We start from the raw sequence: 24,197 nt of genomic DNA on the forward strand, positions 1-24,197 counted from the left end.
GGCTGAATGTTGGGCAGTGTGAGCTGAGCATGTGCGGGAGAGGCTGATTGGAGCAGTGTGAGCTGAGCATGCGCGGGAGAGGCTGATTGTGGAGCAGTGTGAGCTGAGCATGCGCAGGAGAGGCTGATTGTTCGGCAGTGTGAGCTGAGCATGCGCGGGAGAGGCTGATTGTTGGGCAGTGTGAGCTTAGCATGCGTGGGAGAGGCTGATCGTTGGGCAGTGTGAGCTGAGCATGCGCGGGAGAGGCTGATTGTTGGGCAGTGAGCTGAGCATGCACGGGAGAGGCTCATTGGGCAGTGTGAGCTGAGCATGCGCGGGAGTGGCTGATTGTGGAGCAGAGTGAGCTGAGCATGCGCGGGAGAGGCTGATTGTTGGGCGGTGTGAGCTGAGCATGCGCGGGAGAGGCTGATTGGGCAGTGTGAGCTGAGCATGCGCGGGAGTGGCTGATTGTGGAGCAGTGTGAGCTGAGCATGCACGGGAGAGGCTGAATGTTGGGCAGTGTGAGCTGAGCATGCGCGGGAGAGGCTGATTGGAGCAGTGTGAGCTGAGCATGCGCGGGAGAGGCTGATTGTTGGGCAGAGTGAGCTGAGCATGTGCGGGAGAGGCTGATTGTCGGGCAGTGTGAGCTGAGCATGCGCAGGAGAGGCTGATTGTTGGGCAGTGTGAGCTGAGCATGCGCGGGAGAGACTGATTGTGGAGCAGTGTGAGCTGAGCATGCGTGGGAGAGACTGATTGTTGGGAAGTGTGAGCTGAGCATGCATGGGAGAGACTGATTGTGGAGCAGTGTGAGCTGAGCATGCGCGGGAGAGGTTGACTGGGCAGTGTGAGCTGAGCATGCGCGGGAGAGGCTGATTGTTGGGCAGTGTGAGATGAGCATGCGTGGGAGAGGCTGATTGTGGAGCAGTGTGAGCTGAGCATGCGCGGGAGAGGCTGATTGTTGGGCAGTGTGAGCTGAGCATGCGTGGGAGAGGCTGATTGTGGAGCAGTGTGCGCTGAGCATGCGCGGGAGAGGCTGAATGTTGGGCAGTGTGAGCTGAGCATGCGTGGGAGAGGCTGATTGTTGGGCAGTGTGAGCTGAGCATGCGTGGGAGAGGCTGATTGTTGGGCAGTGTGAGCTGAGCATGCGCGGGAGAGGCTGATTGTTGGGCAGTGTGAGCTGAGCATGCGTGGGAGAGGCTGATTGTTGGGCAGTGTGAGCTGAGCATACGCGGGAGAGGCTGATTGTGGAGCAGTGTGAGCTGAGCATGCGCGGGAGAGGCTGATTGTGGAGCAGTGTGAGCTGAGCAGGCGCGGGAGAGGCTGATTGTTGGGCAGTGTGAGCTGAGCATGCGCGGGAGAGGCTGATTGTGGAGCAGTGTGAGCTGAGCATGTGTGGGAGAGGCTGATTGTTGGGCAGAGTGAGCTGAGCATGCGCGGGAGAGGCTGATTGTTGGGCAGTGTGAGCTGAGCATGCGCGGGAGAGGCTGATTGTTGGGCAATGTGAGCTGAGCATGCGCGGGAGAGGCTGATTGTTGGGCAGTGTGAGCTGAGCATGCGCGGGAGAGGCTGATTGTTGGGGAGAGTGAGCTGAGCATGCGCAGGAGAGGCTGATTGTTGGGCAGTGTGAGCTGAGCATGCGCGGGAGAGACTGATTGTGGAGCAGTGTGAGCTGAGCATGCGCGGGAGAGGCTGATTGTTGGGAAGTGTGAGCTGAGCATGCACGGGAGAGGCTCATTGTGGAGCAGTGTGAGCTGAGCATGCTTGGGAGAGGCTGATTGTGGAGCAGTGTGAGCTGAGCATGCGCGGGAGAGGCTGATTGTTGGGCTGTGTGAGCTGAGCATGCGTGGGAGAGGCTGATTGTGGAGCAGTGTGAGCTGAGCATGCGCAGGAGAGGCTGATTGTTGGGCAGTGTGAGCTGAGCATGCGCGGGAGAGGCTGATTGTTGGGCAGTGTGAGCTTAGCATGCGTGGGAGAGGCTGATCGTTGGGCAGTGTGAGCTGAGCATGCGCGGGAGAGGCTGATTGTTGGGCAGTGTGAGCTGAGCATGCGCGGGAGAGGCTGATTGTTGGGCAGTGAGCTGAGCATGCACGGGAGAGGCTCATTGGGCAGTGTGAGCTGAGCATGCACGGGAGAGGCTGATTGTGGAGCAGAGTGAGCTGAGCATGCGCGGGAGAGGCTGATTGTTGGGCGGTGTGAGCTGAGCATGCGCGGGAGAGGCTGATTGGGCAGTGTGAGCTGAGCATGCGCGGGAGAGGCTGATTGTGGAGCAGTGTGAGCTGAGCATGCGCGGGAGAGGCTGAATGTTGGGCAGTGTGAGCTGAGCATGCGCGGGAGAGGCTGATTGGAGCAGTGTGAGCTGAGCATGCGCGGGAGAGGCTGATTGTTGGGCAGAGTGAGCTGAGCATGTGCGGGAGAGGCTGATTGTTGGGCAGTGTGAGCTGAGCATGCGCGGGAGAGGCTGATTGTTGGGCAGTGTGAGCTGAGCATGCGCGGGAGGGGCTGATTGTTGGGCAGTGTGAGCTGAGCATGCGCGGGAGAGACTGATTGTGGAGCAGTGTGAGCTGAGCATGCGTGGGAGAGACTGATTGTTGGGAAGTGTGAGCTGAGCATGCATGGGAGAGACTGATTGTGGAGCAGTGTGAGCTGAGCATGTGCGGGAGAGGCTGATTGTTGGGCAGTGTGAGCTGAGCATGCGCGGGAGAGACTGATTGTGGAGCAGTGTGAGCTGAGCATGCGTGGGAGAGACTGATTGTTGGGAAGTGTGAGCTGAGCATGCATGGGAGAGACTGATTGTGGAGCAGTGTGAGCTGAGCATGCGCGGGAGAGGTTGACTGGGCAGTGTGAGCTGAGCATGCGCGGGAGAGGCTGATTGTTGGGCAGTGTGAGATGAGCATGCGTGGGAGAGGCTGATTGTGGAGCAGTGTGAGCTGAGCATGCGCGGGAGAGGCTGATTGTTGGGCAGTGTGAGCTGAGCATGCGTGGGAGAGGCTGATTGTGGAGCAGTGTGCGCTGAGCATGCGCGGGAGAGGCTGAATGTTGGGCAGTGTGAGCTGAGCATGCGTGGGAGAGGCTGATTGTTGGGCAGTGTGAGCTGAGCATGCGTGGGAGAGGCTGATTGTTGGGCAGTGTGAGCTGAGCATGCGCGGGAGAGGCTGATTGTTGGGCAGTGTGAGCTGAGCATGCGTGGGAGAGGCTGATTGTTGGGCAGTGTGAGCTGAGCATACGCGGGAGAGGCTGATTGTGGAGCAGTGTGAGCTGAGCATGCGCGGGAGAGGCTGATTGTGGAGCAGTGTGAGCTGAGCAGGCGCGGGAGAGGCTGATTGTTGGGCAGTGTGAGCTGAGCATGCGCGGGAGAGGCTGATTGTGGAGCAGTGTGAGCTGAGCATGTGTGGGAGAGGCTGATTGTTGGGCAGAGTGAGCTGAGCATGCGCGGGAGAGGCTGATTGTTGGGCAGTGTGAGCTGAGCATGCGCGGGAGAGGCTGATTGTTGGGCAATGTGAGCTGAGCATGCGCGGGAGAGGCTGATTGTTGGGCAGTGTGAGCTGAGCATGCGCGGGAGAGGCTGATTGTTGGGGAGAGTGAGCTGAGCATGCGCAGGAGAGGCTGATTGTTGGGCAGTGTGAGCTGAGCATGCGCGGGAGAGACTGATTGTGGAGCAGTGTGAGCTGAGCATGCGCGGGAGAGGCTGATTGTTGGGAAGTGTGAGCTGAGCATGCGCGGGAGAGGCTGATTGTTGGGCAGTGTTAGCTGAGCATGCGCGGGAGAGGCTGATTGTGGAGCAGAGAGAGCTGAGCATGCGCGGGAGAGGCTGATTGTTGGGCAGTGTGGGCTGAGCATGCGCGGGAGAGGCTGATTGTGGAGCAGTGTGAGCTGAGCATTAGCGGGAGAGGCTGATTGTTGGGCAGTGTGAGCTGGGCATGCACGGGAGAGGCTGATTGTTGAGCAGAGTGAGCTGAGCATGCGCGGGAGAGGCTGATTGTTGGGCAGTGGGAGCTGAGCATGCGCGGGAGAGGCTGATTGTTGGGCAGTGTGAGCTGAGCATGCGCGGGAGAGGCTGATTGTTGGGCAGTGAGCTGAGCATGCGCGGGAGAGGCTGATAGTTGGGCAGTGTGAGCTGAGCATGCATGGGAGAGGCTGATTGTGGAGCAGAGTGAGCTGAGCATGCGCGGGAGAGGCTGATTGTTGGGCGGTGTAAGCTGAGCATGCGCGGGAGAGGCTGATTGGGCAGTGTGAGCTGAGCATGCGCGGGAGAGGCTGATTGTGGAGCAGTGTGAGCTGAGCATGCACGGGAGAGGCTGAATGTTGGGCAGTGTGAGCTGAGCATGCGCGGGAGAGGCTGATTGGAGCAGTGTGAGCTGAGCATGCGCGGGAGAGGCTGATTGTTGGGCAGTGTGAGCTGAGCATGTGCGGGAGAGGCTGATTGTTGGGCAGAGTGAGCTGAGCATGCGCGGGAGAGGCTGATTGTTGGGCAGAGTGAGCTGAGCATGCGCAGGAGAGGCTGATTGTTGGGCAGTGTGAGCTGAGCATGCGCGGGAGAGACTGATTGTGGAGCAGTGTGAGCTGAGCATGCGTGGGAGAGACTGATTGTTGGGAAGTGTGAGCTGAGCATGCACGGGAGAGACTGATTGTGGAGCAGTGTGAGCTGAGCATGCGCGGGAGAGGTTGACTGGGCAGTGTGAGCTGAGCATGCGCGGGAGAGGCTCATTGTGGAGCAGTGTGAGCTGAGCATGCGCGGGAGAGGCTGATTGTTGGGCAGTGTGAGCTGAGCATGCGCGGGAGAGGCTGAATGTTGGGCAGTGTGAGCTGAGCATGCGCGGGAGAGGCTGAATGTTGGGCAGTGTGAGCTGAGCATGCGTGGGAGAGGCTGATTGTTGGGCAGTGTGAGCTGAGCATGCGTGGGAGAGGCTGATTGTTGGGCAGTGTGAGCTGAGCATGCGCGGGAGAGGCTGATTGTTGGGCAGTGTGAGCTGAGCATGCGCGGGAGAGGCTGATTGTGGAGCAGTGTGAGCTGAGCATGCGCGGGAGAGGCTGATTGTGGAGCAGTGTGAGCTGAGCATGCGCGGGAGAGGCTGATTGTTGGGCAGTGTGAGCTGAGCATGCGCGGGAGAGGCTGATTGTGGAGCAGTGTGAGCTGAGCATGTGTGGGAGAGGCTGATTGTTGGGCAGAGTGAGCTGAGCATGCGCGGGAGAGGCTGATTGTTGGGCAGTGTGAGCTGAGCATGCGCGGGAGAGGCTGATTGTTGGGCAATGTGAGCTGAGCATGCGCGGGAGAGGCTGATTGTTGGGCAGTGTGAGCTGAGCATGCGCGGGAGAGGCTGATTGTTGGGCAGAGTGAGCTGAGCATGCGCGGGAGAGGCTGATTGTTGGGCAGTGTGAGCTGAGCATGCGCGGGAGAGGCTGATTGTTGGGCAGAGTGAGCTGAGCATGCGCGGGAGAGGCTGATTGTTGGGCAGTGTGAGCTGAGCATGCGCGGGAGAGGCTGATTGTTGGGCAATGTGAGCTGAGCATGCGCGGGAGAGGCTGATTGTTGGGCAGTGTGAGCTGAGCATGCGCGGGAGAGGCTGATTGTTGGGCAATGTGAGCTGAGCATGCGCGGGAGAGGCTGATTGTTGGGCAATGTGAGCTGAGCATGCGCGGGAGAGGCTGAATGTTGGGCAGTGTGAGCTGAGCATGCGCGGGAGAGGCTGATTGTGGAGCAGTGTGAGCTGAGCATGCGCGGGAGAGGCTGATTGTTGGGCAGAGTGAGCTTAGCATGCGCGGGAGAGGCTGATTGTTGGGCTGTGTGAGCTGAGCATGCGCGGGAGAGGCTGATTGTTGGGCAGTGTTAGCTGAGCATGCGCGGGAGAGGCTGATTGTGGAGCAGAGAGAGCTGAGCATGCGCGGGAGAGGCTGATTGTTGGGCAGTGTGGGCTGAGCATGCGCGGGAGAGGCTGATTGTGGAGCAGTGTGAGCTGAGCATTAGCGGGAGAGGCTGATTGTTGGGCAGTGTGAGCTGGGCATGCACGGGAGAGGCTGATTGTTGAGCAGAGTGAGCTGAGCATGCGCGGGAGAGGCTGATTGTTGGGCAGTGGGAGCTGAGCATGCGCGGGAGAGGCTGATTGTTGGGCAGTGTGAGCTGAGCATGCGCGGGAGAGGCTGATTGTTGGGCAGTGTGAGCTGAGCATGCGCGGGAGAGGCTGATAGTTGGGCAGTGTGAGCTGAGCATGCGCGGGAGAGGCTGATAGTTGGGCAGTGTGAGCTGAGCATGCGCGGGAGAGGCTGATTGTTGGGCAGTGTGAGCTGAGCATGCGCGGGAGAGGCTGAGTGTTGGGCAGTGTGAGCTGAGCATGCGCGGGAGAGGCTGATTGTGGAGCAGTGTGAGCTGAGCATGTGCGGGAGAGGCTGATTGTTGGGCAGTGTGAGCTGAGCATGGGGGGAGAGGCTGATTGTTGGGCAGTGTGAGCTGAGCATGCGCGGGAGAGGCTGATTGTTGGGCAGTGTGAGCTGAGCATGTGCAGGAGAGGCTGATTGTTGGGCAGTGTGAGCTGAGCGTGTGCAGGAGAGGCTGAGTGTTGGGCAGTGTGAGCTGAGCATACGCGGGAGAGGCTGATTGTGGAGCAGTGTGAGCTGAGCATTCGCGGGAGAGGCTGATTGTTGGGCAGTGTGAGCTGAGCATGCGCAGGAGAGGCTGATTGTTGGGCAGTGTGAGCTGAGCATGCGCGGGAGAGGCTGATTGTTGGGCAGTGTGAGCTGAGCATGCGCGGGAGAGGCTGATTGTTGGGCAGTGTGAGCTGAGCATGTGCGAGAGAGGCTGATTGTTGGGCAGTGTGAGCTGAGCATGCGCGGGAGAGGCTGATTGTTGGGCAGTGTGAGCTGAGCATGCGCAGGAGAGGCTGATTGTGGAGCAGTGTGAGCTGAGCATATGCAGGAGAGGCTGAGTGTTGGGCAGTGTGAGCTGAGCATACGCGGGAGAGGCTGATTGTTGGGCAGTGTGAGCTGAGCATGCGTGGGAGAGGCTGATTGTTGGGCAGTGTGAGCTGAGCATGTGCGGGAGAGGCTGATTGTTGGGCAGTGTGAGCTGAGCATGCGCGGGAGTGGCTGATTGTTGGGCAGTGTCAGCTGAGCATGTGCGGGAGAGGCTGATTGTTGGGCAGTGTGAGCGGAGCATGCGCGAGAGAGGCTGATTGTTGGGCAGTGAGCTGAGCATGCGCGGGAGAGTCTGATTGTTGGGCAGTGTGAGCTGAGCATGTGCGGGAGAGGCTGATTGGGCAGTGTGAGATGAGCATGCGTGGGAGAGGCTGATTGTGGAGCAGTGTGAGCTGAGCATGTGCGGGAGAGGCTGATTGTTGCGCAGTGTGAGCTGAGCATGCGTGGGAGAGGCTGATTGTTGGGCAGTGTGAGCTGAGCATGTGCGGGAGAGGCTGATTGTTGCGCAGTGTGAGCTGAGCATGCGCGGGAGAGGCTGATTGTTGCGCAGTGTGAGCTGAGCATGCGCGTGAGAGGCTGATTGTGGAGCAGTGTGAGCTGAGCATGCGTGGGAGAGGCTGATTGTTGCGCAGTGTGAGCTGAGCATGCGTGGGAGAGGCTGATTGTGGAGCAGTGTGAGCTGAGCATGCGCGTGAGAGGCTGATTGTGGAGCAGTGTGAGCTGAGCATGCACAGGAGAGGCTGATTGTTGGGCAGTGTGAGCTCAGCATGCGAGGGAGAGGCTGATTGTGGAGCAGTGTAAGCTGAGCATGCGCGGGTGGGGCTGTTTGTTGGGCAGTGTGAGCTGAGCATGCGCGTGAGAGGCTGATTGTTGGGCAGTGTGAGCTCAGCATGCGAGGGAGAGGCTGATTGTGGAGCAGTGCGAGCTGAGCATGCGCGTGAGAGGCTGATTGTGGAGCAGTGTGAGCTGAGCATGCGCGGGAGAGGCTGATTGTTGGGCAGTGTGAGCTCAGCATGCGAGGGAGAGGCTGATTGTGGAGCAGTGTGAGCTGAGCATGCGCAGGAGAGGCCGATTGTGGAGTAGTGTGAGCTGAGCATGCGCGGGAGAGGCTGATTGTTGGGCAGTGTAAGCTGAGCATGCGCGGGTGGGGCTGTTTGTTGGGCAGTGTGAGCTGAGCATGCGCGGGAGAGGCTGATTGTGGAGCAGTGTGAGCTGAGCATGCGCGGGAGAGGCCGATTGTGGAGCAGTGTGAGCTGAGCATGCGCGGGAGGGGCTGTTTGTTGGGCAGTGTGAGCTGAGCATGCGTGGGAGAGGCTGATTGTGGAGCAGTGTGAGCGGAGCATGCGCGGGATAGGCTGATTGTAGAGCAGAGTGAGCTGAGCATGATGTGACATCGGCCATCTCAATTTCTCTGCTCCCCTCTCTCACGCTAACCTACATCCCTCTGAACTTGCAGCACTCCATTGTCTCCGATCCAACCCTAACATTGTCATTAAACCTGCTGGCAAGGGTAGTGCTGTTGTTGTTTGGCGAAGCGACCTCTACCGTACGGAAGCTGAACGGCAACTCACCAACACCTCCTCCTACCTCTGTCTGGACCATGACCCCACTCACAAACATCAAGCCATTGTTTCCAAGACTGTCAGTGACCTCATCTCCTCTGGAGTTCTTCCCCCCCACGGCCGCCAACCTCATAGTTCCCAACCCCGCACAGCCCGCTTCTACCTCCTTCCCAAGATCCACAAACAGGACTGCCCTGGTAGACCCATCGTTTCAGCCTGTTCTTGCCCCACGGAACTTATCTCTTCCTATCTCGACTCTATCTTTTCTCCCCTTGTCCAGTCTCTTCCCACCTACACCCGCGACTCTTCCGACGCCTGACGCCACTTTAACAGTTTCGAGTTTCCTGGCCCCAACCGCCTCCTTTTCACCATGGACGTACAATCCCTCTACACCTCCATCCCCCACCAGGACGGCCTGAGGGCGCTCTGTTTCTTCCTTGAACAGAGGCCCAACCAGTCCCCATCCACCACCGCCCTCCTCCGCCTGGCTGAACTTATAGAAACATAGAAGATAGGAGCAGGAGTAGGTCATTTGGCCCCTCGAGCCTGCTCCGCCATTCAACGCAATCATGGCTGATCATCCAAATTCAGTACCCGGTCCCTGCTTTCTCCCCATACCCCTTGATCCCTTTAGCCTTAAGAAATATATCCAGCTCCTTCTTGAATATATTTAATGAATTGGCCTCTACTGCCTTCTGTGGTAGAGAATTCCAGAGGTTCACCACTCTCTGGGTGAAGAATTTCCTCCTCATTTCTGTCCTAAATGGCCTACCCGTTATCCTTGACCCCTGGTTCTGGACTCCCCGACCATTGGGAACATTCTTCCTGCATCTAGTCTGTCCAGTCCTGTCAGAATTTTATAAGTTTCAATGAGATCCCCTCTCATTCTTCTAAACTCCAGCAAGTACAAGCCCAATCGATCCAATCTCTCTTCATACGTCATTCCTGCCATCCCAGGTATCAGTCTGGTGAATCTTCGCTGCACCCCCTCCATGGCAAGAACATCCTTCCTCAGATAAGGCGACCAAAACTGCACACAATACTCAAGGTGTGGTCTCACCAAGGCCCTGTACAACTGCAGCAAGACATCCTTGTTCCTGTCCTCAAACCCTCTCGCTACAAAGGCCAACATACCATTTGCCTTCTTAACCGCCTGCTGCACCTGCATGCTTACCTTCAGCGACTGGTGCACAAGGACACTCAGGTCTCGTTGCACTTCCCCTTCTCCCAATCTATTGCCATTCAGATAATAATCTGCCTTCCTGTTTTTGACACCAAAGTGGATAACCTCGCATTTATCCATGTTATATTGCATTTGCCATGTTTCTGCCCAATCACCCAACCTGTCCAAATCATACTGGAGTTTTCGATTAGGCACTTTACAGCCCTCTGGACTCAACATAGAGTTCAACAATTTCAGATCATAACCTCGGCCCCTATCATCATATTTTATCCACACTTTTTGTTTGTGCCTTCTGTTCTTCTCTCCCACATGGCAGCTGTCTTTCATTCTGCCAGTGCAATTCACACTTCATCTAGAGCCATCCTTTGTTTCTTAACCTGTCCCATTACCATCCCCTTTTGCCTTGAATATCTCTTAATGTCTCTTTAATTCTCCTGCCTTCCATCCTCTCAGACCTTCCCTTTTGTTCTTTCATCCCCTCCCCGATTTCCCAGCCCCTAAACTTGCTTAAAATCTGTTCCATTTACTGCTTTTTTCCAGTTCTGACGAAAGGTCATTGACCTGAAACGTTAACTCTGTTTCACTCTCCACAAATGCTGCCTGACCTGCTGAGAGTCTCCAGCATTTCCTGCTTTTATCCCTGAGCTCTCTCACCTGATGTGTCAGCGGCTGCTGCCAAGGTCCGCGCATGCTCAGCTCACTCTGCCCGGGTGATTGACGGGAGCTCCACACCAATAGGAAAAGTGGGGCGGGACTGGAGGACCGAGCGGGCGGCGGGTCCTCCAACCAATCGGAGTGTGCGAGGGGCTTGACTTTCAAACCTGAACAACGGAAGGTGAGCTGAGCATGCGCGGGGGAGGCTAATTGTTGGGCAGTGTGAGCTGAGCATCCGCGGGGGAGGCTGATTGTTGGGCAGTGTGAGCTGAGCATGCGCGGGAGTGGCTGATTGTTGGGCAGTGTGAGCTGAGCATGCGCAGGTGGCGAGGCTGCAGCAGGTCAGAGGGAGGCGGGTTAATGAACCCCGGGGGAACGCGGGCTTCACACACCCCGAGTGCAGCCCCAGGCCCGATTATAAGAGCAGTGAACATTATCCGCCCCCACCCGCGGGATCCCGATTCACTCCTGCTCGAATCTCAATAAAGCGCCAAACTCCGGGACAGACAGGAAGTGAGTCAGGGAGCGTCTAGAAATGGAGGAGAAATGGAGACTGGTCAGGGAGCGTCTGTAAATGGAGGAGAAATGGAGACTGGTAAGGGAGTGTCTGTAAATGGAGGAGAAATAGTAGCTGGTCAGGGAGCGTCTGTAAATGGAGGAGAAATGGTGACTGGTTAGGGAGTGTCTGTAAATGGTGCAGAAATGGTCGTCGTCGTACGTGTCTTCACACTGTTCCTTTTGGGGAACTGTATGAAGTGGTGGAAGAATTTCTGGCCGCGTTAACGCTCCTTCTGTGACCGTAACCATCTTCATACCAGCCATTAGGGTGGTTAGTCCTATGGCGGGAGGGTTTTACGGGCTCCCACAACCCATACGAGGGGGGGGGGCCACCCACACCCACACCCACGGACGCAAGTATCCCGCTGGATGTCAACCCAGAATTTAGAGCCGGAGCTCTGACTCCACTTGCTGGGACTGTCTGGAGCGGGGTTCGAAACCCTACACCTTCTGGCCCAGCGGCGGGGATGCTACCGCTACGCCAAAGCCCCACTCTGCAGAAATGGCGACTGGTCAGGGAGCGTCTGTAAATGGTGGTGAAATGGTGACTGGTCAGGGCGTGTCTGTAAGTGAAGAGAAATGGGGACTAGTCAGGGAGCGTCTGGAAATGGAGGAGAAATGGTGACTGGTCAGGGAGTGTCTGTAAATGGAGGTGAAATGGTGACTGGTCAGGGAGCGTCTGTGAATGGAGGAGAAATGGAGACTGGTCAGGGAGCGTCTGTAAATGGAGGAGAAACGGAGACTGGTCAGGGAGTGTCTGTAAATGGAGGTGAAATGGTGACTGGTCAGGGAGCGTCTGTGAATGGAGGAGAAATGGAGACTGCTCAGGGAGCGTCTGGAAATGGAGGAGAAACGGAGACTGGTCAGGGAGCATCTGTAAATGAAGGAGAAATAGGGACTGGTCAGGGAGCGTCTGTAAATGGAGGAGAAATGGTGACTGGTCAGGGAGTGTCTGTAAATGGATCAGAAATGGTGATGGGTCAGGGAGCGTCTGTAAATGGATCAGAAATGGAGACTGGTCAGGGAGCGTCTGTAAATGTAGGAGACATGGAGACTAGTCAGGGAGTGTCTGTAAATGGAGGAGAAATGGAGACTGGTCAGGGAGCGTCTGTAAATGGAGGAGAAATGGAGACTGGTCAGGGAGTGTCTGTAAATGGAGGAGAAATGGAGACTGATCAGGGAGCGTCTGTAAATGGAGGAGAAATGGAGACTGGTCAGGGAGCGTCTGTAAATGGAGGAGAAATGGAGACTGGCCAGGGAGCGTCCTTCACCTAAACTGAGAAATATTACACAGGGACAGTTTATAGGGAGGGGCCGAGTGTGGGAAAGGGGGTTTTAGAAGTCCGGAATTAAAATTAAAATATTGTCAAAATGAAAATATTGTCACGATTAAATTAGACTTGGAATGAAATTCTAAACACAAGACAGATTTTCTTTATTTCATATACACATGACCTGCCGTTGTTATTTCAGATTTCCAGCAATCGCAGTATTTTGCTATTGTATGTTTACATAGAGGCTGCTAGATTCTGAATTAAAAGACTAACTGCCCAGAAACTCTTGAATTGAAGCTTTTTTTCAATTCCTCCTTGGCCTCACCCCTCCCTATCTCTGTAACCTCCTCCAGCCCTACAACTCCCCCAGATTGCTGCGCTTCTCCAATTCTGGCCTCTTGCATGTCCCCAGTTTTAATCGCTCCACCATTGGCGGCCGTGCCTTCAGCTACTGGGCCCTAAGCTCTGGAATTCATTCCCCAAACTCCCGGACTCTCTTTCCTCTTTTAAGCCGCTCCTTAAAACCTACCTCTTTTGCGCTGATATCTCCTTATGCGGTTTGGTGTCAAATTTTGTTTGATAATAGGCTCCTGTGAAGCACCTTGGGACATGTTACTATGTTAAAGGTGCTACATAAATGCAAGTTGTTGTTATTCTCTATACAGAGACCTTCCCTGTTGGAGAGGTCCATAAACATCATTGTGCTGTCTAGGCAATGGGCAAAGCCATCTGTCTTAACTATCAATTTAAGAAGTTTATAGTTCCAATTAACTCCTGAGGCACAACACTCAATTGTGGGAAGAAAATATACTGAAGGAGCTGTTAGTTACAAAAACAGTCTGCCAAGCCTATGTCTACGGAAGATCGAGTTAGAGCGAGCACATCTGTAAAAGGAATGCAGCTGGAAGTAATATTCCTTGCAGTTCGATGGAGGCCCTTTGTTAGTTCATTAATTGTAAGTTTAGTTTGAGGTTGTTTTTCTGTAACTTTCCTTCAGCAGGATGATCTGATTGACAGATGTAACAAGAATCACGCAGGCTCTACTTTTCGGACCTTAATAGAGGGGCAGTTAGCAGCTTAGTTGAGAGTCCGAACCCCGGGGATAAGAAAGCTGACTGCTGCAGTCAAGGTGGAACATCTTGTGGTGCCTCCCAGATCTGCTAACTATCAGTCTGCTCAGTTGGTGGACACTGCCTGTTAGAAGAACTTTACCACACAACTATAATATTGTATGAATATCATAATTGGCATTTGTTTGTAGAATCTGTTATATGAGGAAAATTTTCACAGTGGGGAGTAACCATATATGTGTTCTGTGTGTAGACGAGGCTTCAACCGATCGTCCAACCTGGAGAGACACAAGGACACTCGCACCATGGAGAAACCTTGGAAATGTGGGGACTGTGGGAAGGGATTCTCTTGGCCATCTGAGCTGGAAATTCATCGGCGCATTCACACCGGGGAGAGGCCGTTCACCTGCTCCGTGTGTGGGAAGGGATTCACTCGTTCATCCCACCTAACTACACACCAGCCTGTTCACACTGATAAGAGATCATTTAAATGTTCTGACTGTGAGAAGACCTTTAAAAGCAGAAATTCTTTGCTGGCACACCAACGCACTCACACAGAGGAAAGGCCATTCACCTGCTCTGTGTGTGCGAAGGGATTTGCTCGTTCATCCAACTTGCTGGCACACCAACGCACTCACACTGGGGAGAGGCCGTTTACCTGCTCCGTGTGTGGGAAGGGATTCACTGAGTCATCCAGCCTACTGAAACACCATCGAGTTCACACTGGGGAGAGGCCGTTTACCTGCTCCGTGTGTGGGAAGAGATTCACTGAGTCATCCAGCCTACTGAAACACCAGCGAGTTCACAAGTGACTGCAGAGCTTGTATTCTGCTGTTATTGCTGCTGTTAATCACATTCAGGACTGAACCATGTTCATTCTGATAGTTGGGGTTTGTTTCTGATGTTAATAACTCCCTAACTGGGCTGGAGTTTAATCTTCCGGATATATGCCAAATAAATCAGCTTTGTTTCCAACACAGTGTGTCGAGTCCTTGACGTCTCCAAGATAACAGGAGACTAATTGATGTCCTGTTACCAACTGCTGCAGATTTGGGCCTTTTCTCTTTTCTAACTCTAGATTATTTCAGTTCTCATACCTTCAGTTACTCTCATGGACAAGTCCCAGCTCCCCATACATTCCAGAGTGCCTCTCCTAGCCTTGGTATCCAGGGAAGGTATCGGTAACATACCCGGGGTCACTAAACACAAAACCCAGTCTGTTAATCACTTTCAGCTACTGGACTTAGCATGTGACCCACAGCATCTCTCTCACCTTCGATGTGTGAATAGAACATCGTGCCTGCAAATCTGGTTTATATTTAAATTAACTCAGGAAATGTATTTAACAGAAGATCAACAAGGAAACACATCACGGCCCAAAAATCCAGCTCTACATTCACAGGAGGAAGTCTGTTATCTAACTCCTCGAGTGGACAAAATAAATAAAGATCCCAAATGTAAGTGCCCCTCGAATACTTTAATACCTTTCAAATCGTGACCAGTTCCTCCTTATTCTAGAATTCCCCATCCGTGTGGGAGTTGATTTTGGTCAGTTTGCTCAGATGGTTCGAGCATGGTGCTAATAACGCCAATGTCGTGGGTTCAATCCCTGTCCTGATGATCTACGCTGTTTCGGCACGGGCTCGACGGGCCGAATGGCCTCCTTCAGTGCTGTAACCATTGACTCTATGGTCAAAATCTGCTAATTGGAAATTTCTCACTGTTTTTCTGATTTGAATTTCAATCAGACCAGTTCCTTCTCTGAGAATCTCCAGGGGGACTTTGATTTAAACACAGCTCTCCCCTCTTTTATATCCGGGATTAGAGTTACCGGGAAATTGAATACATAAACATAGAAGATAGGAGCAGGAGTAGGCCATTCGGCCCCTTGAGCCTGTTCTGCCATTTAATGAGATCATGGCTGATCATCCAAATTCAGTACCCTGTCCCTGCCTTCTCCCCATATCCCTTGATCCCTTTAGCCTTAAAAATATATCCAACTCCTTCTTGAATATATTTAATGAATTGGCCTCAACTGCCTTTTGTGGTAGAGAATTCCACAGGTTCACCACTCTGGGTGAAGAAATTCCTCCTCATCTCTGTCCTAAATGGCTTACCCCTTATCTTTAGACTGTGACCCCTGGTTCTGGACTCCCCCGCCATCGGGAACATCCTTCCTGCATCTAGTCTGTCTAGTCCTGTTAGAATTTTATATGTTTCAATGAGATCCCCTCTCATTCTTCTAAACTCCAGTGAATATAAGCCCAATCGACCCAATCTCTCCTCATACTTCATTCCTGCCATCCCAGGTATCAGCCTGGTGAATCTTCGCTGCACTCCCTCCATGGCAAGAACATCCTTCCTCAGATAAGGCGACCAAAACTGCACACAATACTCAAGATGTGGTCTCACCAAGGCCCTGTACAACTGCAGCAAGACATCCTTGTGCCTGTACTCGAATCCTCTCGCTATGAAGGCCAACATACCATTTGCCTTCTTAACCGCCTGTTCCACCTACATGCTTACCTACAGCGACTGGTGCACAAGGACACCTAGGTTTCGTTGCACTTCCCCTTCTCCCAATCTATTGCCGTTCAGATAATAATCTGCCTTCCTGTTTTTGGCACCAAAGTGCATAACCTCGCATTTATCCACTTTATACTGCATCTGCCATGCATGTGCCCAATCACCCAACCTGTCCAAACCATACTGGAGTTACTCGGCATCCTCCTCACAGCACACACGCCCACCCAGCTTTGTGTCATCTGCAAACTTGGAGATATTACATCTAGTTCCCTCATCTAGATCATTAACACATATTGTGAATAGCTGGGGTCCTAGGACCGATCCCTGCGGCACCCACTCGTCACTGCCTGCCACTCAGAAAAAGACCTGTTTACTCCAAATCTTCTTCCTGTCTGCCAACCAGTTCTCTATCCAAGTCAGTACCTAACCCCCAATCCCATGTGCTTTAACTTTACACGCTAATCTCTTATGCAGGAACTTATCGCAAGCCTTCTGAAAGTCCAAATACACCACATCCACTGGTTCTCCCTTATCTATTCTACCAGTTACATCCTCAAAAATTCCACTAGATTAGTCAAGCACGATTTACCTTTTGTAAATCCATGTTGACTTTGTCCAATCCTCTCACTGTTTTCCAAGTGCTCTGCTATTACATCTTTTATAATAGACTCTAGCATTTTCCCCACTACCGATGTCAGGCTTACCGGTCTATAATTCCCCGTTTTCTCTCTACCACCTTTTTTGAATAGTGGGGTAACATTAGCTACCCTCCAATCCATGGGAACTGTTCACGGGGATTCTAACCCTGGAACTGTACATGGGGATTTCAACCCCGGGACTGTACATGGGGATTCTAACCCTGGGACTGTACATGGGGATTCTGACCCTGGGACTGTACATGGGGATTCTAACCCTGGGACTGGACATGGGGATTCTAACCCTGGGACTGTACATGGGTATTCCAAGCCTGGGACTGTACATGGGGATTCTAACCCTGGGACTGTACATGGGGATTCTAACCCTGGGACTGTACATGGGGAATCTAACCCTGGGACTGTACATGGGGATTCTAACCCTGGGACTGTACATGGGGATTCTAACTCTGGGACTGTACATGGGGATTCTAACCCTGAGAATGTACTAGGGGATTCTGACCATGGGACTGTACATGGGGATTCTAACTCTGGGACTTTACATGGGGATTCTAACCCTGGGACTGTACATGGGGATTCTAACCCTGGGAATGTACTAGGGGATTCTGACCCTGGGACTGTACATGGGGATTCTAACCCTGGGACTGGACATGGGGATTCTAACCCTGGGACTGTACATGGGTATTCCAAGCCTGGGACTGTACATGGGGATTCTAACCCTGGGACTGTACATGGGGATTCTAACCCTGGGACTGTACATGGGGAATCTAACCCTGGGACTGTACATGGGGATTCTAACCCTGGGACTGTACATGGGGATTCTAACTCTGGGACTGTACATGGGGATTCTAACCCTGAGAATGTACTAGGGGATTCTGACCATGGGACTGTACATGGGGATTCTAACTCTGGGACTTTACATGGGGATTCTAACCCTGGGACTGTACATGGGGATTCTAACCCTGGGAATGTACTAGGGGATTCTGACCATGGGACTGTACATGGGGATTCTAACCCTGGGACTGTACATGGGGATTCCAACCCTGGGGCTGTACATGGGGATTCTAACCCTGGGACTGTACATGGGGATTCTAACCGTGGGACTCTACATGGGGATTCTAACCCTGGGACTGTACATGGGGATTCTAACCCTGGGACTGTACATGGCGATTCTAACCCTGGGACTGTACATGGCGATTCTAACCCTGGGACTGTCCATGGGGATTCAAACCCTGGGACTGTACATGGGGATTCTAACCCTGGGGCTGTACATGGGGATTCCAACCCTGGGACTGTAAATGGGGTTTGCAACCCTGGGACTGTACATGGGGATTCTAACCCTGGGACTGTACATGGGGATTCTAACACTGGGACTGTACATGGGGATTCTAACTCTGGGACTTTACATGGGGATTCTAACCCTGGGACTGTACTAGGGGATTCTGACCATGGGACTGTACATGGGGATTCTAACCCTGGGACTGTACATGTGGATTCTAACCCTGGGACTGTACATGGGGATTCTAACCCTGGGATTGTACATGGGGATTCTAACCCTGGGACTGTACATGGGGAGTCTAACCCTGGGACTGTACATGAGGATTCTAACCCTGGGACTGTACATGTGGATTCTGACCCTGGGACTGTACATGGGGATTCTAACCCTGGGGTTGTACATGGGGAACCTAACCCTGGGACTGTACATGGGGATTCTAACCCTGGGACTGTACATGGGGATTCTAACCCTGGGATTGTACATGGGGAACCTAACCCTGGGACTGTACATGGGGATTCTAACCCTGGGACTGTACATGGGGATTCTAACCCTGGGACTGTACATGGGGATTCTAATACTGGGACTGTACATGAGGATTCTAACCCTGGGACTGTACATGGGTATTCCAACCCTGGGACTGTACATGGGGATTCTAACCCTGGGACTGTACATGGGGATTCTAACCCTGGGACTGTACATGGGGAATCTAACCCTGGGACTGGACATGGGGATTCTAACCCTGGGACTGTACATGGGGATTCTAACTCTGGGACTGTACATGGGGATTCTAACCCTGGGAATGTACTAGGGGATTCTGACCATGGGACTGTACATGGGGATTCTAACTCTGGGACTTTACATGGGGATTCTAACCCTGGGACTGTACATGGGGATTCTAACCCTGGGAATGTACAAGGGGATTCTGACCATGGGACTGTACATGGGGATTCTAACCCTGGGACTGTACATGGGGATTCCAACCCTGGGGCTGTACATGGGGATTCTAACCCTGGGACTGTACATGGCGATTCTAACCCTGGGACTGTACATGGCGATTCTAACCCTGGGACTGTCCATGGGGATTCAAACCCTGGGACTGTACATGGGGATTCTAACCCTGGGGCTGTACATGGGGATTCCAACCCTGGGACTGTAAATGGGGTTTGCAACCCTGGGACTGTACATGGGGATTCCAACCCTGGGTCTGTACATGTGGATTCTAAACCTGGGACTGTACATTGGGATTCTAACCCTGGGACTGTACATGCGGATTCTAACCCTGGGACTGTACATGGGGATTCTAACCCTGGGACTGTACATGGGGATTCTAACCCTGGGACTGAACATGGGGATTCTAACCCTGGGATTGGACATGGGGAATGTAACCCTGGGACTGTATAAGGGGATTCTAGCCCTGGGACTGTACATGGGGATTCTAACCCTGGGACTCTACATGGGGATGCTAACCCTGGCACTGTACATGGGGATTCTAACCCTGGGACTGTACATGGGGATTCTAACCCTGGGACTGTACATGGGGATTCTAACCCTGGGACTGTACATGGGGATTCTAACCCTGGGATTGTACATGGGGATTCTAACCCTGGGACTGTACATGGGGAGTCTAACCCTGGGACTGTACATGAGGATTCTAACCCTGGGACTGTACATGTGGATTCTGACCCTGGGACTGTACATGGGGATTCTAACCCTGGGATTGTACATGGGGAATCTAACCCTGGGACTGTACATGGGGATTCTAACCCTGGGACTGTACATGGGGATTCTAACCCTGGGACTGTACATGGGGATTCTAATCCTGGGACTGTACATGAGGATTCTAACCCTGGGACTGTACATGGGTATTCCAACCCTGGGACTGTACATGGGGATTCTAACCCTGGGACTGTACATGGGGATTCTAACCCTGAGACTGTACATGGGGATTCTAACCCTGGCACTGTACATGGGGATTCTAACCCTGGGACTGTACATGGGGATTCTAACCCTGGGACTGTACTTGGGGATTCTAACCCAAGGAATATACATGTGGATTCTGACCCTAGGACTGTACATGGGGATTCTAACCCTGGGACTGTACATGGGGATTCTAACCCTGGGACTGTACATGGGGATTCTAAACCTAGGAATATACATGTGGATTCTGAACCTGGGACTGTACATGGGGATTCTAACCCTGGGACTGTACATGGGGATTCTAACCCTGGGACTGTACATGGGGATTCTAACCCTAGGGATATACATGTGGATTCTAACCCTGGGACTGTACATGAGGATTCTAATCCCGGGACTGTACATGGGGATTCTAACCCTGGGACTGTACATGGGGATTCTAACCCTGGGTCTATACATGGGGATTCTAATCCTGGGACTGTACATGGGGATTCTAACCCTGGGACTGTACATGGGGATTCTAACCCTGGGACTGTACATTGTAATTCTAACCCTGGGACTGTACATGGGGATTCTAACCCCGGGACTGTACATGGGGATTCCAACCCTGGGACTTCACATTGGGTATCTAACCCTGGGACTGGACATGGGGATTCTAACCCTGGGACTGTACATGGGGATTCTAACCCTGGGACTGGACATGGGGATTCTAACCATGGGGCTGTACATGGGGAGTCTAACCCCGGGACTGTACATGGGGATTCCAACCCTGGGACTGTACATGGGGATTCTAACCCTGGGACCGTACATGGGGATTCTAACCCTGGGACTGTACATGGGGATTCTAACCCTTTGGACTGTACATGGGGATTCTAACCCTAGGAATATACATGTGGATTCTGACCCTGGGACTGTACATGGGGATTCTAACCCTGGGACTGTACATGGGAATTCTAACCCTCGGAATATACATGTGGATTCTGACCCTGGGTCTGTACATGGGGATTCTGACCCTGGGACTGTACATGGGCATTCTAACCCTAGGACTGTACAGGGGGATTCTAACCCTGGGACTGTACATGGGGATTCTAACCCTGGGGCTGTACATGGGGATTCTAACCCTGGGACTGTACATGGGGATTCTAACCGTGGGACTGTACATGGGGATTCTAACCCTGGGACTGTACCTTGGTATTCTAACCCTGGGACTGTACATGGGGATTCTAACCCTGGGACTGTACATGCAGATTATAATCCTGGGACTGTACATGGGGATTCTAACCCTGGGACTGTACATGGGGATTCTAACCCTGGGACTGTACATGGGGATTCTAACCCTGGGACTGTACATGGGGGTACTAACCCTGGGACTGTACATGGGTATTCTAACCCTGGGACTGTACATGGGGATTATTACCCTGGCACTGTACATGGGGATTCTAACCCTGGGACTGTACATGGGGATTCTAACCCTGGCACTGTACATGGTGATTCTAACCCTGGGACTGTACATGGGTATTCCAACCCTGGGACTGTACATGGGGATTCTGACCCTGGGACTGTACATGGGGATTCTAACCCTGGGACTGTACATGGGGAATCTAACCCTGGGACTGTACATGGGGATTCCAACCCTGGGACTGTACATGGGGATTCTAACTCTGGGACTGTACATGGGGATTCTAACCCTGGGAATGTACTAGGGGATTCTGACCATGGGACTGGACATGGGGATTCTAACTCTGGGACTTTACATGGGGATTCTAACCCTGGGACTGTACATGGGGATTCTAACCCTGGGAATGTACTAGGGGATTCTGACCATGGGACTGTACATGGGGATTCTAACCCTGGGACTGTACATGGGGATTCCAACCCTGGGGCTGTACATGGGGATTCTAACCCTGGGACTGTACATGGCGATTCTAGCCCTGGGACTGTACATGGCGATTCTAACCCTGGGACTGTCCATGGGGATTCAAACCCTGGGACTGTACATGGGGATTCTAACCCTGGGGCTGTACATGGGGATTCCAACCCTGGGACTGTAAATGGGGTTTGCAACCCTGGGACTGTACATGGGGATTCCAACCCTGGGTCTGTACATGTGGATTCTAAACCTGGGACTGTACATTGGGATTCTAACCCTGGGACTGTACATGGGGATTCTACCCCTGGGACTGTACATGGGGATTCTTCCCCTGGGACTGTACATGCGGATTCTAACCCTGGGACTGTACATGGGGATTCTAACCCTGGGACTGTACATGGGGATTCTAACCCTGGGACTGAACATGGGGATTCTAACCCTGGGATTGGACATGGGGAATGTAACCCTGGGACTGTATAAGGGGATTCTAGCCCTGGGACTGTACATGGGGATTCTCACCCTGGGACTGTACATGGGGATTCTAGCCCTGGGACTGTACATGGGGATGCGAACCCTGGCACTGTACATGGGGATTCTAACCCTGGGACTGTACATGGGGATTCTAACACTGGGACTGTACATGGGGATTCTAACTCTGGGACTTTACATGGGGATTCTAACCCTGGGACAGTACATGGGGATTCTAACCCTGGGACTGTACTAGGGGATTCTGACCATGGGACTGGACATGGGGATTCTAACCCTGGGTCTGTACATGGGGATTCTAACCCTGGGACTGTACATGGGGATTCTAACCCTGGGACTGTACATGTGGATTCTAACCCTGGGACTGTACATGGGGATTCTAACCCTGGGATTGTACATGGGGATTCTAACCCTGGGACTGTACATGGGGAGTCTAACCCTGGGACTGTACATGAGGATTCTAACCCTGGGACTGTATATGTGGATTCTGACCCTGGGACTGTACATGGGGATTCTAACCCTGGGATTGTACATGGGGAATCTAACCCTGGGACTGTACATGGGGATTCTAACCCTGGGACTGTACATGGGGATTCTAACCCTGGGACTGTATATGGGGATTCCAACCCTGGGACTGTACATGGGGATTCTAACCCTGGGACTGTACATGAGGATTCTAACCCTGGGACTGTACATGAGGATTCTAACCCTGGGACTGTACATGGGGATTCTAACCCTGGGACTGTACATGGGGATTCTAACCCTGGGACTGTACATGGGGATTCTAACCCTGAGACTGTACATGGGGATTCTAACCCTGGCACTGTTCATGGGGATTCTAACCCTGGGACTGTACATGGGGATTCTAACCCTGGGACTGTACTTGGGGATTCTAACCCAAGGAATATACATGTGGATTCTGACCCTAGGACTGTACATGGGGATTCTGACCCTGGGACTGTACATGGGGATTCTAACCCTGGGACTGTACATGGGGATTCTAAACCTAGGAATATACATGTGGATTCTGAACCTGGGACTGTACATGGGGATTCTAACCCTGGGACTGTACATGGGGATTCTAACCCTGGGACTGTACATGGGGATTCTAACCCTAGGAATATACATGTGCATTCTGACCCTGGGACTCTACATGGGGATTCTAACCCTGGGACTGTACATGGGGATTCTAACCCTGGGACTGTACATGGGGATTCTAACCCTGGGACTGTACATGAGGATTCTAATCCCGGGACTGTACATGGGGATTCTAACGCTGGGACTGTACATGGGTATTCTAACCCTAGGTCTATACATGGGGATTCTAATCCTGGGACTGTACATGGAGATTCTAACCCTGGAACTGTACATGGGGATTCTAACCCTGGGACTGTACATTGTAATTCTAACCCTGGGACTGTACATGGGGATTCTAACACTGGGACTTTACATGGGGATTCTAACCCTGCGTCTGTACATGGGGATTCTAACCCTGGGAATGTACATGGGGATTCTAACCCCGGGACTGTACATGGGGATTCTAACCCTGGGACTTTACATTGGGTATCTAACCCTGGGACTGTACATGGGGATTCTAACCCTGGGACGGTATATAGGGATTCTAACCGCGGGACTGTACATGGGGATTCCAACCCTGGGACATTTACATGGGGAATCTAACCCTGGGACGGGACATGGGGATTCTAACCCTGGGACTGTGCATGGGGATTCTAACCCTGGGACTGGACATGGGGATTCTAACCATGGGGCTGTACATGGGGAGTCCAGCCCCGGGACTGTACATGGGGATTCCAACCCTGGGACTATACATGGGGATTCTAACCCTGGGACCGTACATGGGGATTCTAACCCTGGGACTGTACATGGGGATTCTAACCCTTGGGACTGTACATGGGTATTCTAACCCTAGGAATATACATGTGGATTCTGACCCTGGGACTGTACATGGGGATTCTAACCCTGGGACTGTACATGGGGATTCTAACCCTGGGACTGTAAATGGGAATTCTAACCCTGGGACTGTACATGCAGATTATAATCCTGGGACTGTACATGGGGATTCTAACCCTGGGACTGTACATGGGGATTCTAACCCTGGGACTGTACATGGGGATTCTAACCCTGGGACTGTACATGGGGGTACTAACCCTGGGACTGTACATGGGTATTCTAACCCTGGGACTGTACATGGGGATTATTACCCTGGGACTGTACATGGGGATTCTAACCCTGGGACTGTACATGGGGATTCTAACCCTGGCACTG

General features: G+C 53.0%; 1 pseudogene; it reads left to right on the forward strand.

Annotated features, from left to right (window-relative positions):
• LOC147118854 (uncharacterized) overlaps positions 1-14,326 on the forward strand; it is a 305,497-nt pseudogene extending 291,171 nt beyond the window's left edge.
• The last annotated feature ends 9,871 nt before the right edge of the window (positions 14,327-24,197 follow it).

The sequence above is a fragment of the Somniosus microcephalus genome, chromosome 4 (assembly GCF_052327205.1).
Source record: "Somniosus microcephalus isolate GS21.2 chromosome 4, FLI_Smic_1.0, whole genome shotgun sequence".
Lineage (NCBI taxonomy): Eukaryota > Metazoa > Chordata > Chondrichthyes > Squaliformes > Somniosidae > Somniosus > Somniosus microcephalus.